Source organism: Catharus ustulatus, chromosome 9, assembly GCF_009819885.2.
Source record: "Catharus ustulatus isolate bCatUst1 chromosome 9, bCatUst1.pri.v2, whole genome shotgun sequence".
In the NCBI taxonomy this organism is placed as follows: domain Eukaryota; kingdom Metazoa; phylum Chordata; class Aves; order Passeriformes; family Turdidae; genus Catharus; species Catharus ustulatus.
The window spans coordinates 29,899,134-29,913,748 of NC_046229.1; the positions used below are offsets into that span (position 1 = coordinate 29,899,134).

General features: G+C 41.1%; 1 protein-coding gene across 6 annotated transcripts in view; it reads right to left on the reverse strand.

Moving 5' to 3' along the window:
* The window catches only part of DNM3 (dynamin 3), a 166,779-nt gene that overhangs the window by 71,401 nt on the left and 80,763 nt on the right, over window positions 1-14,615 (reverse strand). The window lies entirely within an intron of this gene.

A 14,615-nucleotide genomic window follows, 5' to 3' on the forward strand; every position in this document is an offset into this window, starting at 1 on the left:
GGAAAGCATCCCAGAAGTATAAGACTTTTTCCAGACATCCGAGAGAAGCTCTGCTGTGACAGAGCTTCTGGTGTCAAGACTTCTCCCTCAGCACCCCTCCTTAGTTGTGGTTTTTTTTTTTTTTTAATAGCAGCACTTTTTGAAAGGTACATTTCAGCTTTTTCTTTTTTTTCTTTTTTTAAAATCAAGCCAAGATATTTGGGTCATGGAAAACATTAACTTCAGAGACAACTGTCTGAAGCTATCTCCTTCCTTGCTCTACATCATATGTATAAATATATTCTAGCTTATCAATTTCATCAAAGAAAAACTGTTGAATTGTAACACAAGTGATAAAATCACCTGACCACCCTATCACAACAACATATTTGGGATTTTTTTTTTGTAAAATAAGTAGCCCTGGGGATGTTCCTCCAACTAATAAACAAAGAAAACTGAATACACCATAACCACCCAGCAGTATTTCTACTTCATATCAAAAACATTACCTTCAAATGCTAAGTCACATAATGCCATCAAATCTTCAAGGGAGGGTTTTGAGGTATGTTTCAGAATTTGATAAAAGATATGCTAAAATAATTACAGTGATGCACAGGAAAACCTGTAGCTCTCTGTCCTTGGAAACCAATATTAGATTGAAATCTACTTAGAAATATTCATCAGGAATGTTCCCATGAAGCTGTCTCAGAATGAAGCACTCCTGAAGCTCAGAGCCAAAGCTGCTCCTCAAACTGACCTTATGTTTTCTCTGTTCTCAAACCCTCCTCAGTCAGAAGTCACCTCTGAATGTCCATAACCTGCCCAGTGAGTACTGAAATGTGGGTGGGGATTGACTCAACTCAAAAAAAGGGAACCTGACAAACAGGAGCATGGGAATGTGAAAAAACTGGTTAGTAGAGCATCTAAGAAAACAGAAATTTTCCCAAAGATCCAGTGGTCCTCTGGTTCAACTTGAGGCCATTTCCTCTTGTCTGGGAGAAGAGACTGACCCTATCTGGCTACAGCCTCCTTTGACATGGGTGTAAAGAGCAATAAGGTCATCTCTGAGCCTCCTTTTCTGCAGGCTGAGCCACCCCAGATCCCTCAGCATCTCCTCACATAACTTGTGCTCCTTCACCAGCTTTGTTCCATCAAAGTTACTGCCATCAAAAAAGGTGACTGCAAGGTGCCAGGCAGTGCTGGATACCTCCTGATCCCTACCATCAGGACTGTGTGCAGAGGGAAGTGTGTGGAGAGCTGCCAGATATGATGGGTTTTAATCCGCAGATGCAAATGTCCAAGTGTTGTTCTTTCCTGATAACTGTATGTTAGTTTGTCACAGACAGAAGTGTCTTCCATGAAGGACACTGGACACACTGCAAATAATTTTGATTGTGCTGCTCAGCTGTTCCCTTCTCTTGCAGTATAATACAGGAAACAGAGGGCCTGTTCTAGCATCACCCCAAGGAAAAGTATGTCAACCCACAGCACACTTTAAAAACACCCACCTGAAACAGAGGGACACACTCCACTGCCTTGGCCATGTGCTCCCTTCAAAGAGCCTGGCAGGTGCTGAACTCAGGCAGGTACCCCAGCAGAGGGTAGCACACTTTGGGGAAAGACACAGCAACCCCTCTGCAGGACAGAGACATCCTCAAACTGAAATAACCACGGACTGTTCAAGTGTTGTCCCTGCCTCTCGTGTGGTGGGAGACCTTGGGTTATTTATTGAAGATCACCTTTGTCAGCTCCATCCAAGCCCACCCTCGTTCCCTTGCTGAATCTCAGTGAAGGATAACACCCCTAACACCAAAGCCTTGGGGTCTGGCCATCCCTGGCACTGCTGGCAGTTCTCCTGCAGGCTCAGAGCAGGCTGTGCCACGTCCAGGACAGATCATCCAAAGCCACCTTTGCAGCCGAGCAGAAGCAGGCAAACAAACACTCTGCAAGCACCAACTCACAGTGATGCCTTAAGTTTTAGCTTTTATATTTTTCAGATCCTGTACTGCTTTAGTGTATAACTAAAATTCCACAGCCTGTCAGCTACTGTTCTCCTGTTTTATTCAGACAAAACAATTTCTCTCTCAGCTTGAAACTCAGGCCCTGAGAGGTGTGAACAACAGTGAAAACTCGAAGTAAATGACTTCATTACCTGAAGCTGTAATTGGACTTCTCAATTAACTTCTGATGTGCAAACAGACCAAACTCATATCTGTCTGAAAAACTCATGACCATCATCTATCTTGGGTGTACCATCATCTACCTTGGGTGTACTGCCCAAGGTGTTACTCCTTGAAGGCCTTTCAATAAATACCTACTTTATATTCTAACTCTGTCTAGCCTCCAAGGCATCAACAGCACATCCTCAGCCATGTGGGATCAGTTTCTCCAAGTCAGAGGCAACAGGCAGAGGTTTGTGCAGAGGCAGATCATGCACTGTCACAGCCAAGAGCCAGGAACAAAGCTGGACTGCCACTGAGCACTGCATGGGGGGAATTGGGGGGCTGAAGTCAGGACACAACATCTGGGATGCTTCCGGCTGCCACATTGACTCTCAGCAAAGCAGCACCAAACTCTGAGCCCAGCACAGACTCCATGGTCATCGCTGGCAGCGACAAGCACGGAGAGCTGGGCAAGGAGAGTATCTCCAGCACCTGGGAGGAGGCACTTCCCTGGCCCTTGCACGGGGGATGAGGTTCTCACTAAATGCCAGATTTAAGAATCTTACAGTCATATTCTTTGGCTAGCCCAAAATAAAAAGCTTACTAATAACTCAAAAGTCTTTTTAATTGTTTTTCTACTTTTCTCCATATCTCTTCCCATCCAGACTAATGCCAAACTTTGTCTTCTCTTGCAGTGACATTTAAAAATATGTCATTTCTCCTCTGTATAAAATAACATCATCTTTAAAGAATTCCAGTTCTCCCTTGTCTGGATTCCTGCAATCAACTACTACTCTGATTCATACCTAACACCCTCTTTTATTCCACACTGTTTGCTTAGGGAGGGAAATACACACTGAATACACCATTGTGTAGACTGAAAGTTGTGTTAAGATGACAAACACCTGCATTTACTTAATCATCTTTGTTAAGATACTGTCAGTTGGCTTCCCCAAGAGCACAATTAGAAAGGAGCTCTTTCCTAAAGAAAAAATCTCTTACCAATGATCACAATAGCTGTAAGAGCTATCTACATCATGCTCTAAAAATGTGTAACATGCAGCTTGGATAGCTATTGTTGCTGAAGTGATATTATGAAAATAAGATTTTTAAAGATTCAATAAACAAGGTGTAAAGTTTTGCTTCAGCAGCACTGGCTACACATGCTGAACCTCAGCTGTTTCACAGAAAGATATGAGGGCTTTGAAAGTCTCCAGGAGCTTGAGAACTCCACACAAACAATTATAATGCAAAAAGTAATTATTGCAAACACAGAAGGCAACAAAAAAGGTGCACTGAAATCCAAAAGTTGAACCATGCCTGCAAAAATGGTGAATTTTTACAGTATGTGGACAAGGAAGGTGAACATCGCTGCCTCTCTGGAAGAAAGGGAAATATTTACTGTGCAGCACTTCCTCAACAGTGGAAGTCTCTGTCAATTCTGACTCAAAATATTGGAGACTATCAATTCCCTGGCCCTAAACTTGCAGGACACTGTAACAATTGTAAAGAATCACTGCAGTGTACGTACACCAGCTCTACATAACGCTGACATACGGCACTGAATTCCCAGACAGTCAGTCAAAGTTCTGGGCAGGAAACCAAATTCCATGGGTTTTTTTTTCTTTAAACACTATGTCAAAACACCCCTATTACTAGTTACTTGTGCTTTGAAAGATATACTCACTCCATTACTGCTCCATGTCGTTAGCTTTTACAGATACTGCAACCAACGAGGAACTGCTGCTGCAAAAATCTATTACAACTGCTTTCTAACACTGACATTTTGAGAGTGTTTCCATGGGAAAGCAGCATGGTCACAATAAAAATCCAAGTGAAAATAAGATAGCTAACTTCCAAATGAAGGACAAAATGCAGTTTCAGTAAGGAATCTAGAACAGTGAAACTATCAAACTCCCAAGTCTATCATTTTTCACAAAGCTGATTCTACGATGGATTCTGAAAACTGAATTCATTCAACTAAGCCTTACTCATGTAAACCATCTTATTAGCTGTATATATTTCACACAGTTAATTCTGTTATCAGAGATCACCCTTGAATGTGTTCTAAAGCAATAAAGAACATTTTAGACAAAACATTTTGTTTTCAGGACACTCAAAGATACAAAGCAGAGAGGACAGCTTATTGCAAAGTTGTCCATGCAACAAAATTTTAAAAATACAATGTAAAACAAAGGAAGCAATTCAGCTAGCTCCCCTCTGGCCTTCTAAAGCCTCAAAAGTATTGAAATAAAATACTGAAATAAAAAGTTCATTAAAAGTGTTCTCTGTCTGCCCAAGCGCTATTTTAACATCGTATTCAGCAATGTGATTTTCTGTGATCCATTATTTGCATTTACATTACTCAAACTAAATGCATATTTTAATTATTGTCTCAATTCATTCCTTTCGCTGAAATAACATTCTGTGCTCCTTTGAGGATATTCCCAAGGTTACAAAAACTAGATTGTCTAGCAGTTTAGATTTGTTTTAAATGTCTAATAATACATTATACTGAAATAGCTTGAAATAATGAGGGTATTATACTAATACATTACCAAAATATAATTACTAGTAATTCCCAGGAAAAAAGTACATGACAATAGACAAGGCTAAATGCATGTATATTTAAATAAATGCATTACAGAACTAATTGCCATTACTCAAAAAAGAAAAAAAAATCCTCCCCAAACCAAGTGTTGTAAGCCTGGAAAATTTACATTTGAAATAAATTCACATTCCCTAATGGAAACAGAAGACCCCAAAATGCTTTTCAATCTGCCCTGAAATTACACTTTGGAATTGAGGGTGGGGAGAACCTAATTCAGAAGGGGAAAAAGACAGTTTAGATTAAGAAGACAAAACTGTGGTTTCAAATCAAATTCACTTGGCAGCTGCAGAGAGCCTTTCCAGGTGAATCCCAGTCCCCTTCTTTTTCTAGCACTCACTTCCTTTTCCCATTCACCTCCCACATCTCCTGCAAAAGACGTTTGGTGTAAGAAGTGTTTTTCAAGTTAGAAACTACAGAAATGCAAAGACAGCTCTGGCCAGTTAGTGTGTGGACAAAGACCACCACTTGTAGGTGCTTTCTGCAGAGAAGGGCACTGCTTGTGAAGTGACTGGAACTGTACACTGCACTCCTACAAAACTGGCACTACCTGCTCCTAAAAGAGAAGATGGGAACCTCTGATATCTGTGACCTCTGATATTTCTGCAGGCATAAACAAAATCTCAAAACCCTTTCAGAACACTAAGACACAAGGTCACCTTGAAAAGAAGCACATTATGGAATTCTTCTGCTGCTCACTGGAAAGGAGGAAAATTTTATATACCATAACATGCCCCTCAATCTAAAATAATTATACTCTATTACCATTGCATACTAAATTCTCTCAGCTTAAACAACACAGCCAAAAAGTCTTCGTTATTTCATGATGTGGATCATTTAGCACAAAAGTTGACTGGTGTCAGGCACTGAGTTCCATAAAAAAACATTTCTAATTGATTTGAATTAGGCTGCAAATTCTCAGCTTACTCTGCTGTTCAAGAAATCCTCACTGCCCTCACACAAACATCCACAGCACTGCCTCAAAAGGAAAAAATCTTACCATAGAATGGTTTGGGTTGGAAGGGAGTTGAAAGTTCATCTCATTCCCACCCCCTGCCACAGGCAAGGACATCTTCCACTATCCCAGGTTGCTCCAAGCCCTGTCCAGCCTGGCCCTGGACACTTCCAGGGGTAGAGCATTCACAGTTTCTCTGGGAACATGTGCCAGGGCCTCCCCACCCCACAGGGAAGGATTTCTTTCTGATACCTGATCTAAACCCACTCTCTATCAATTTAAAGCCATCCCTCCTTGTCCCATCACTCCAAGCCCTTGTCAAAAATATCTCTCCAGCTCTCTTGGAGTTCATTTAAGTTACACTTCAGCTGCTCTAAGGTCTCCCTGGAGCCTTCTCTTCTCCAGGCTGCAGAAACCTTACACCCTTAGCCTGTCCTCATAGGAAAGGTGCTGCAGCCTTCTGAGCATCTCAACTGCCTCCTCTGCACTTGTTCAAAAAGAACTGTTAACTACAGAATCACAACACTCCTTTCTCTGATGTCCCAAAGGGGAGGTGGGGCTGGAAGGGAGCAGAATCTAGTAAGGACAGCTATAAAGAAGTTCAGAGCACTTCAAAAATGAAAATGAGAAAGTAAAAAGACCAATTGATAAGTATAACACATGGTGACCTGGAGAAAGTGGCTGTAGAGGTGGGAATAAGGTTAGGAAAAGATTATGGAAGAAACTGCTGCACAGTTATCTAAAATACCTGTAGACTGACTTAGTAATGGCACACAAACAGGAAAAGCTAGAAATTTTTAACAAAGAATCAAAACTATGTACTACTTAATTGATCTAACAAAGATCTAATGGAATAATTCCTCTGGAAAACTGACATATCTTTATATTCTTGTTTAGAGAGATGGACAGAAAATCATAGGAAAAGCATCATCTTTCATATCAAAAGCACATGGATTGGTGTGGGGCTGGCAAAACAGAGAGCATTCCCAAATGCAATAAAGCAACAAAGAACACGTGCCTCACCATCACCAGTGGTCAGGATACAGATTCATGGTAGAGAACTTAATTTAACTAAATCAGACACACCATGGAAAAAGCTGACCTACTGCTTGGTGGGGAAACCCATTAATAGGCAATGTTGAGATGTTGAGAAAGCTCCAGTGTTCAATCCTTCTTTTACATTACACGTCACTAAAATTTATTATGGCTAGATATTAGGAAAATAAAATTAAGTTAAAGAAAAACGAAGCACTAGTATAAACTGAAAGTTCAGTTAAGCCCCCACCCCATTCCTTCAGCTCTCTCTCAAGTGTCACAGCTTTAAATCAACAGCCTGAAGTCATAAGAGAATTCTGCAATGATATGTGTAAACCTCTTATCTAAATTACAGAGAGAACAAATCAGCAAATCTGACTTAAAATGCCCAAGAGTTCCTTGGAACTATGCCCTGCTCCTACTCTGCTACTTACACTGCAAGCAGCATCTCTGCTGTTCAAGACAACAGCCACACTTCACCAAAAGGAAAGCCTGAGAGTCTCAAAGGCTTTTGTATTGCAAGCATTTTCTCTTTTCCCCTCTGCTCCACCCTGGTGCAGACAATTTTCCATGCTCTAGGTCTGGATCCACCAGCTCCTTCTCTCCAGAGCTTTTTCAAGCCCCAGCTCCTGTCCCATGCTCCTCAGGAAGGTGCTCAGGGTGGTGCATCAGACACAGCTTGGCAGAGGTGATGGAGACAGGGACATGAGACAGGAGCTCTAACACAAGAACTAAAACTCAGTTTATCAGGAATGATGCAACTTCTTGTTTGTGTGGAGCTGAAGGGCACCAGCACCTCGTGCTCATCCAGCATGAGAACCTCCACTCTGTGGAATAAACTGCAAGTTCAAACCAAACCCAGGGAGGAGGAGCAAGTCCAGCTGAGCAGAGACTCAATCCATAGAGGCACCTGGTCAACATGTGGGTCTGCTCCAGAAGCAAAGGGCTCAAGGCTCTGGGAAATAAAGCACCACGCCTTAATTTATCCCCTCCTGGCTGGGCACCAGCCTAGCCCAGGAGCAGCTACTCATCTTTTCCATTTGGTACAGTAGGGTGTTGGTCCATCATTTCAGTGGCAAATAATTTACAGAAAAGCATCAATTCTCATGTCTCACATGAAGGCTACAGAAACTTGTGTATTGTACACAGCAAAGAAGATCCTGATGGAAATAATGAAGAACTTAGAATTCTGTGTTTCATGTAGACTTGTGCCAATAAAGTCTTGGTTATCCCAACTTAAGCTTGCTATACAAACTGTCCCTAAACTAATGAGGATTTTTTTTTGTAAGCAGGGAGAAACAAACTATAAATGTCTGAAGTCCTTGTCCACATTTTGACCTCAGATGCCTAAAGGCACTCGTTCTGCTCCCACAGTGTGGAATGCCCTCCCACAAAGCACCCGTGTGGAATCTTCAGAGGCTATTTTCACAAAGCACAAGAAAAAGACATTTCTTGCTAGAGTTTCTGCTGTTAGCAGCACAGCTTATTGACCATCTCTGTGGATGCCTACACTTTCCACAGTATTTCATACAGATGGGATTTCTTATGTGTAGTTACCCATTACAAAAATTGAACTGAAAATTTACAGTTGTCAACAATGAGACAAAGGAGGAAGCCAGCTTCTCTTTATGTAGGGATGTATCTGTCTTCACAGTGAAAAAAGAAAATATTATTTTCACGAGGTTTACTGCAAATTTATTACAGCAATTAAACTGTCCAGTGAATCTGTCTGTATCAACTTACTTCCAGATCCAAAACCAGATGCAAAAACCACCTTTCATTTAATTTGATTATTCTAACTTGTGTAGAGTATGTAGAAACAGATATTTTGGCAACTGGTTGCTAACGAGCTTTCCTAACTCTTTAAAGCTGTTCTTGCAATGCTTTTTCTACAGTATTTACCAGAAAAAGCCAGTGATTAGAAAACAGTTAAAATCCTTGCTCCTCCTGCAGCAGAAATCACTCAATGTGTCCTGCACAGAGAAGGGTTTTAGAAGCAGAGCTCCCCAAGAATCCCCTTTGCCATGGCTTCAGTGTGCTTGTCCTGCAGCTGCACAGCAAAGGGTTAGCAAAGCATCCACACTACAACGCCCATTGCCTACTCCACCCATCAGGGCTTCTAACGTTACCAAAAATGTGCAGGATTTTTAACCCACTGCTGGCCACTGGCACTTCAATGCTCAGCAAGTATTTGGTTTATATCTTTATGTCTTTTGCAATGGAGCTAGGCACTCTCCATAAACATTAATCATTACATGGAAGTCTTACAGGGAAGATGTACAGTTTTTTATCAGTGAGTTTGCAACCAAAGATATGTGTATTTGATGTTTTAATCTAAAACAAAAAAAACCTCCAATACTGTATTCAGTAGTGCAACGTTCTACCTGTTCTCTAAGCACCCACCTACTGTTCTGTAGCTTTAACATGAATTTTCTGTGTTTGTGAATATTGTTTTCTCCAATATAAACAGAAGATGAAATCTAACAAGTCACTGACTGTTGCATTTCCTCTGTGAAAGCTGATAAACAGAAGTTTCTTTAAACAAAGCACATACTTAAGCTATGACCTGCACTGATGCCAAGCATCCTTGAGACTGAGAATTCAGTGTGACTCAAGAAATCCTTTCCTATGGATGTTCCCAGCTGCATTAGGAAAGGAAGAAGGAACCCATGCAAGGAAAATAAAGTTCCATAAAGCCAGGGAGGGAGCCAAATGCTGCCCAGCCGTCTGCTGTGGGGGCTGCAGCACTCTATTAGATTTAGCTCCTCTTGAGCATCTGGCATTTGCTGCTTTGACAAACACACTGATCTGATTCAGGACAGGAATTGCTACTTTTCAAAATGCTGTCACATACACAATGTCAAAACGGGAGATTTTTCTTGCCTTAGCTTTTTCATTATGGTAAAGTTTTGTTTGCATCTAAGAGATAAGAGAATTGCAGCCTGAAGTCTGATTTTATGTTGACAGTATCTCTTTACAGTAAGTTACAGTAAAATCAGAAACCCAATAATAGCTTTTAACTTTTCATCTTATGTTTTAGTTACAAGACTAGTCTTTCTGGCAAAATGTTTAAACCACTACCCTGAGTTTACTTCTCACTTCTTAGCCAGGCAATAAAAATAAAAGGGCATTGCAAAAGTGGGAAATGAAAAAATTCAGATAAACAGACAGCACATTAGATATGCTCAGAAACATGCATTAGCACATGGGATGTCTCTTGTAACAGATGATGGATCACAGAAAAGTTACTCACACCAATGAAAATTGCAGTCCATTTTCACAGCCTTTATCAATGGCCTAAGATTGACCAGAAGTTACACAAAAACAAACAAAAGAGATACTGTACATAGTCTCATCTCCACTGATTAGTCCCACACTTATTAAACCAGAACATCCCTTATTCCCTGCCATCTTTTACACTGATGTTTTTTACCATTCTCCTTCCATATTCAGTCTCTCCCACGTTTTAAGTGACTTCATGAATGGGAAAAACAACAAATTTCACTTTAACAGAACACAAAGGTACATCAACTCAAATGATTTCTTTCTAAGCCTGTGTTCTGGGGTGACTTTATAATACTAAATTTTATCCCTTTTTTTTACACTTTTCAAACCAGATTTGAGGGTGAAGGGGGGAAGAAGGAGAAGCAGTAAAATGTCTGAGGAGGTTGTTTTCAAAACACAGAAATAGAGAGCTTCAGCATTCCTTCTCCTGGATGGACTGTGCTGTCTGCAGCACAGATGGACAGCAGGAGAGAACTCTCCTTTACTTTTAGTTAGATTTTTGGCTAGCTCAGGCAGAAAAGTTCCTCAGGCTTTTCTTTTTCTTAGAACTTTCAAAGCTGCTGTGAGCTGAAAACACAGAACACCAGGAGCTCACACCTGTGGCTCACCAGGGCCTGGGATGCTGCATTCCAGCACTGGGGGGACTGATGGGAGACTAAAGGAGCCAACCTACAGCTCATGAGAGGGACTTCTAAATTTGCCATCTCTTCAAAACACAGGAAGGTTTTATTATTTAATATTATTCATTTTTTGTGCTTGTAACTACTTTACTTGTTAAATAAATAGGTTTTTTGACACTTTTCTCCAAAAAAATCTTTTCCCAAACCAATTAGGAGCCACTTAAATCTGCTTTCTAAAAAGACCCCGTTCAGAAGTTTCCTCTCAAATTTTGCCCTAAACCAAGACAGCCTGTTTCAGTGTGTTGATCTTGATTCTAGCAGTCAGTAGAACAGATGTGTTCCAGTCAAGGCACCTGAAATACTTGTTTACCCCATGGTCCCCTTTCCATATCAGAAAAGAAGGGCCTTAGTCACTTAGTGAAGATGGTCAGAAGCCAGGCAGCCAAGTCAAAGCTCCTGCAGACACAGCTGCAGCAGTCTCCATGCACAGAGCACAGAGTGCTTCCACCCCACGTGTTTGAGGTGAACATCAGACAGTGTCACCAGAGTTCCACACTCATTGCCTGCCTCACCTTTCCCAGCTGCACCTGTGGGAGCCTCAGTGAGGACATTCTGAGGGTTTTTTGCTATTCCTGCTGCAAACGGCATCAAGTTTCAGAGACATGAGGCTTCAGGAATATTCTCATTCCTCTCTAGCTGGATACACAAAGGTGACCATCAGGACAATCCATGAGCTACTCAGTGTAGTATTCCACAAGAAGTGGAGATGTTGCTTTGCCAACCATGGGCACACAGACAGCAACACTTGAAATACAAACAACAATTCAGGACAAAATTCAAAAACTCTACCTACACCATGGGCAGATGCTGGTCTGTCCCTCAGTACCAGCAGAGAAAAAACATTAAGGCAAAAGAAAGTATTATGGGAACTCTTCCAAAATGAGTGTGTTCAAATATCAGCCTCTCTCATTTGCCATTCCAAAGAGGCAGAAAGATTTCAAACACCATTTCTTTAAGGATCTGATCTGTGAGTAAGATAACCCCCAATGAATGGAAAAGAGGAACAGTAGAGCACATCTACCATACAATTCCCCAATGGCAGGTTATCAACAATTCAAAAATAGTGATGCCTTTTCTCTACAGAGAAAAGGATAAAAATACCTTCAAAGATGTACAGGGGAAAAACCAAATCTTTGGAGCAGAACACAGAAATTACTGTGACAACTACCAGCCTGACATACTACCCAGTTTTCTGATCCCCTTCCTCACAGCTTTTGCTCCAGTACATATGTTATACTCAGACTGCCAAGACAATAATTTACTTCCCTCAGCTACTAGAAAATACCTTTCAAAAATTAAATCATTATTTAAAACCACTGGAATATTTAATAGGCCAGCTCACTCACCCATGCTACTAACATAAGCAATTAACAAAATGTTTCAGCCAAAAACGTGCTGTAGTTATTATGTTTCTTACTTGTGGTTAATGAAGAGAGATGGTTCAGCAGAACTCAAGTTATATTCTGATTACTGGTAAAAATATATATTCAAATGTGTGGGGTTATGATGCAGTGGGAGCAGAGAAAGGTAGGCAGGTCTGAGAAATGCAGATTCTCTCAACCTACTGCTAAACTCAGGACTGGTAACAGGACTGTTACCACCTGCAATGTGGGAACATCTAGGGAATATTCCAGACTGGCACTGCAAAAATACTTGTAGGGTTTCTTGCCCCAAGGGCTGACAAGCCTTGTCACCATGAATTAAAGTCTGGAGGCCATCTGGCAGCATCCCAGTAACATACACTCTCCTCTGCAGTTGGAGCTAGACCCTATTTCAAAGGCTGCAAAACCATGTCATGTTAGGAAAATGAGGATTATTTACTAATGATAACTGGTTGGTAAGATTGCCTCCATACAACCTCACTGAAAATAAGTATGAAGGGTAAAGAAGGGTAAAGCTGTGCAACTGCACAACAAACTGCATGGGCTAATCACAAAGTAGTGCTCAGACCTGGTAGTTTAGTAGGATTAAAGGCTATTGAAAGGACAGATTCCTCCCTCATCACTATTACTTCAGCTTCTTCTCCCCTGTCTTCAAAACCCACAAATCTCAAAGATCCTTTGCTAGACTGACCAACACTGGCAGAGAGAATTCAGCCTCACCTGTGCTAAGGACAGAGAACTCAATGCAGAAAGCACTGCCAGATTACTCTTTGTCACCAGGGTCTCATTCTATACATGGTAGCTCTGAACTGACTGAAGAACTGCAAGTGGGAGAGATCTGGTTCCAAAGGGCTACACCCAGGTTAGTGAGCTCTGAATTTTAATCAGGTTATCAGCATAGGTGTCTGAAACATGGCTGAGCAGGAGAGATGCTTTGGAATATCCTCTGATCCTGAAGAGCTCAGCAGCAGCAACTCCAACAGCACTTAGGCATGCTCGGAATAATTTCTACAACATATTCTATAGGTCCATCAGCTTCAGGCACAACAAACCATTTCTTAGTTCTGCCCAGCACACTTCAGACCAGCTCCCATAGACTGAGAGATCACAAGGAGCAGAAACATGACTGTACCTGCTGAGACAGCTCAGTCACAGATTTCCACAGCTCAGCACTAGAGGCACCACATCCCACGAGCAAGAGCACACAATGGAGCTTGGAAAAGCATGCAATAATCACTGTGGTATGCATGAACCCCTGAGAGGATCCAACAGTCCTGGACAATTTGGGCTGGCTCCAAGCTGTTTGCAATAATTATTAACTAGAGCTTTGGGCAGCGTCTTGGAGGTTTGTTTTTTGAACACTGCAACTGAAATCAGTTCTTCTTTAATTTACATGGGTCTCACTACTCTAACCAGGTGGTTGTGATTTGCAGGATTTTCACAACACTTGCTCCTCTTGCTGCTTTTTTCCCCTCAGCTTAAGGTTCATACAGTGTTTTGGTTCAAGGGGTTTTTGGTTTTGTTTTCAGATTTAAGTTTGAAAGCATGAAATAACTTACCCCCTGTTTTATGCCTGGTTTCTCATTAATGCCATTAAATATCACCACCCAAAAAAAGACACAAGGTGATCCGAATCTTTGTCAAAATTAACCAAGAAGTGCAATAATTGTGAAGGTAGGTGAAAAATTTACATGACCAATCTCTCCACCAAGACATACTATGTCAGTAAATAAATTCAGAAAAGAGCCTTAAAGATCTTTTGAAGACCACTGGTCTCATAAAAAAACAGATTTGAAGTTCTCTGGTTGAATCCATGATATAGAGGGAGGGGCATGCAACAGATATCCCTTGTGAGTAGTGAGGTGGGAAGTGATTTCATATTTTATTAAATTAAACAGCTGTGGGAAGCACAAAGGACTGGAAAACAACAAGCTGGAAAGAAAGCACAGTACCTGTGTCATCACAAAAGACATCACCATTTGAATGCCGATATTTGTAATGCAACCATAAAACCAGACCAGTTTCATCTTTGGGGGCTTTCTCTGCTAAGTTTTAATAGATTTTTCTAAATATCTCCTGCTTTCATTACTCAAAACAGTGACAAAAGCTTGGAATAGAAGGTATAAAAAGGAGAGAAAAATGAGTTTAGGTAAAGTATTAACTGCATTGTGAGCATAAGCATAATTAAAAAAAACAGTTTATATAGAGACAGCTTGAACTAAGCATTTAAAGCAAAAAAAAATGAACACAAATTGGGGATTCCCCCCTCCCTTTTCTTCACTGAACAGGATTCAGCAGTTGAGCTTTCTGGGCTCCAGGAAGGCTACACTGAGTAAACTCAGCCAACCACAAGGTTGAAAATGTAGCAGACGAACCATAAAAATTTAGTAATGCTTTTAAACTACTTCTCACCTCACTGGTTTGATGGTGCTGTGGTACTGTTATACAATATGTGCTGTTGCCAAGGCAACTCCATCTCACCTCCACAGCTGCCACAGCTTCAGCGAAGCAACACCACGAGCTGTGGCA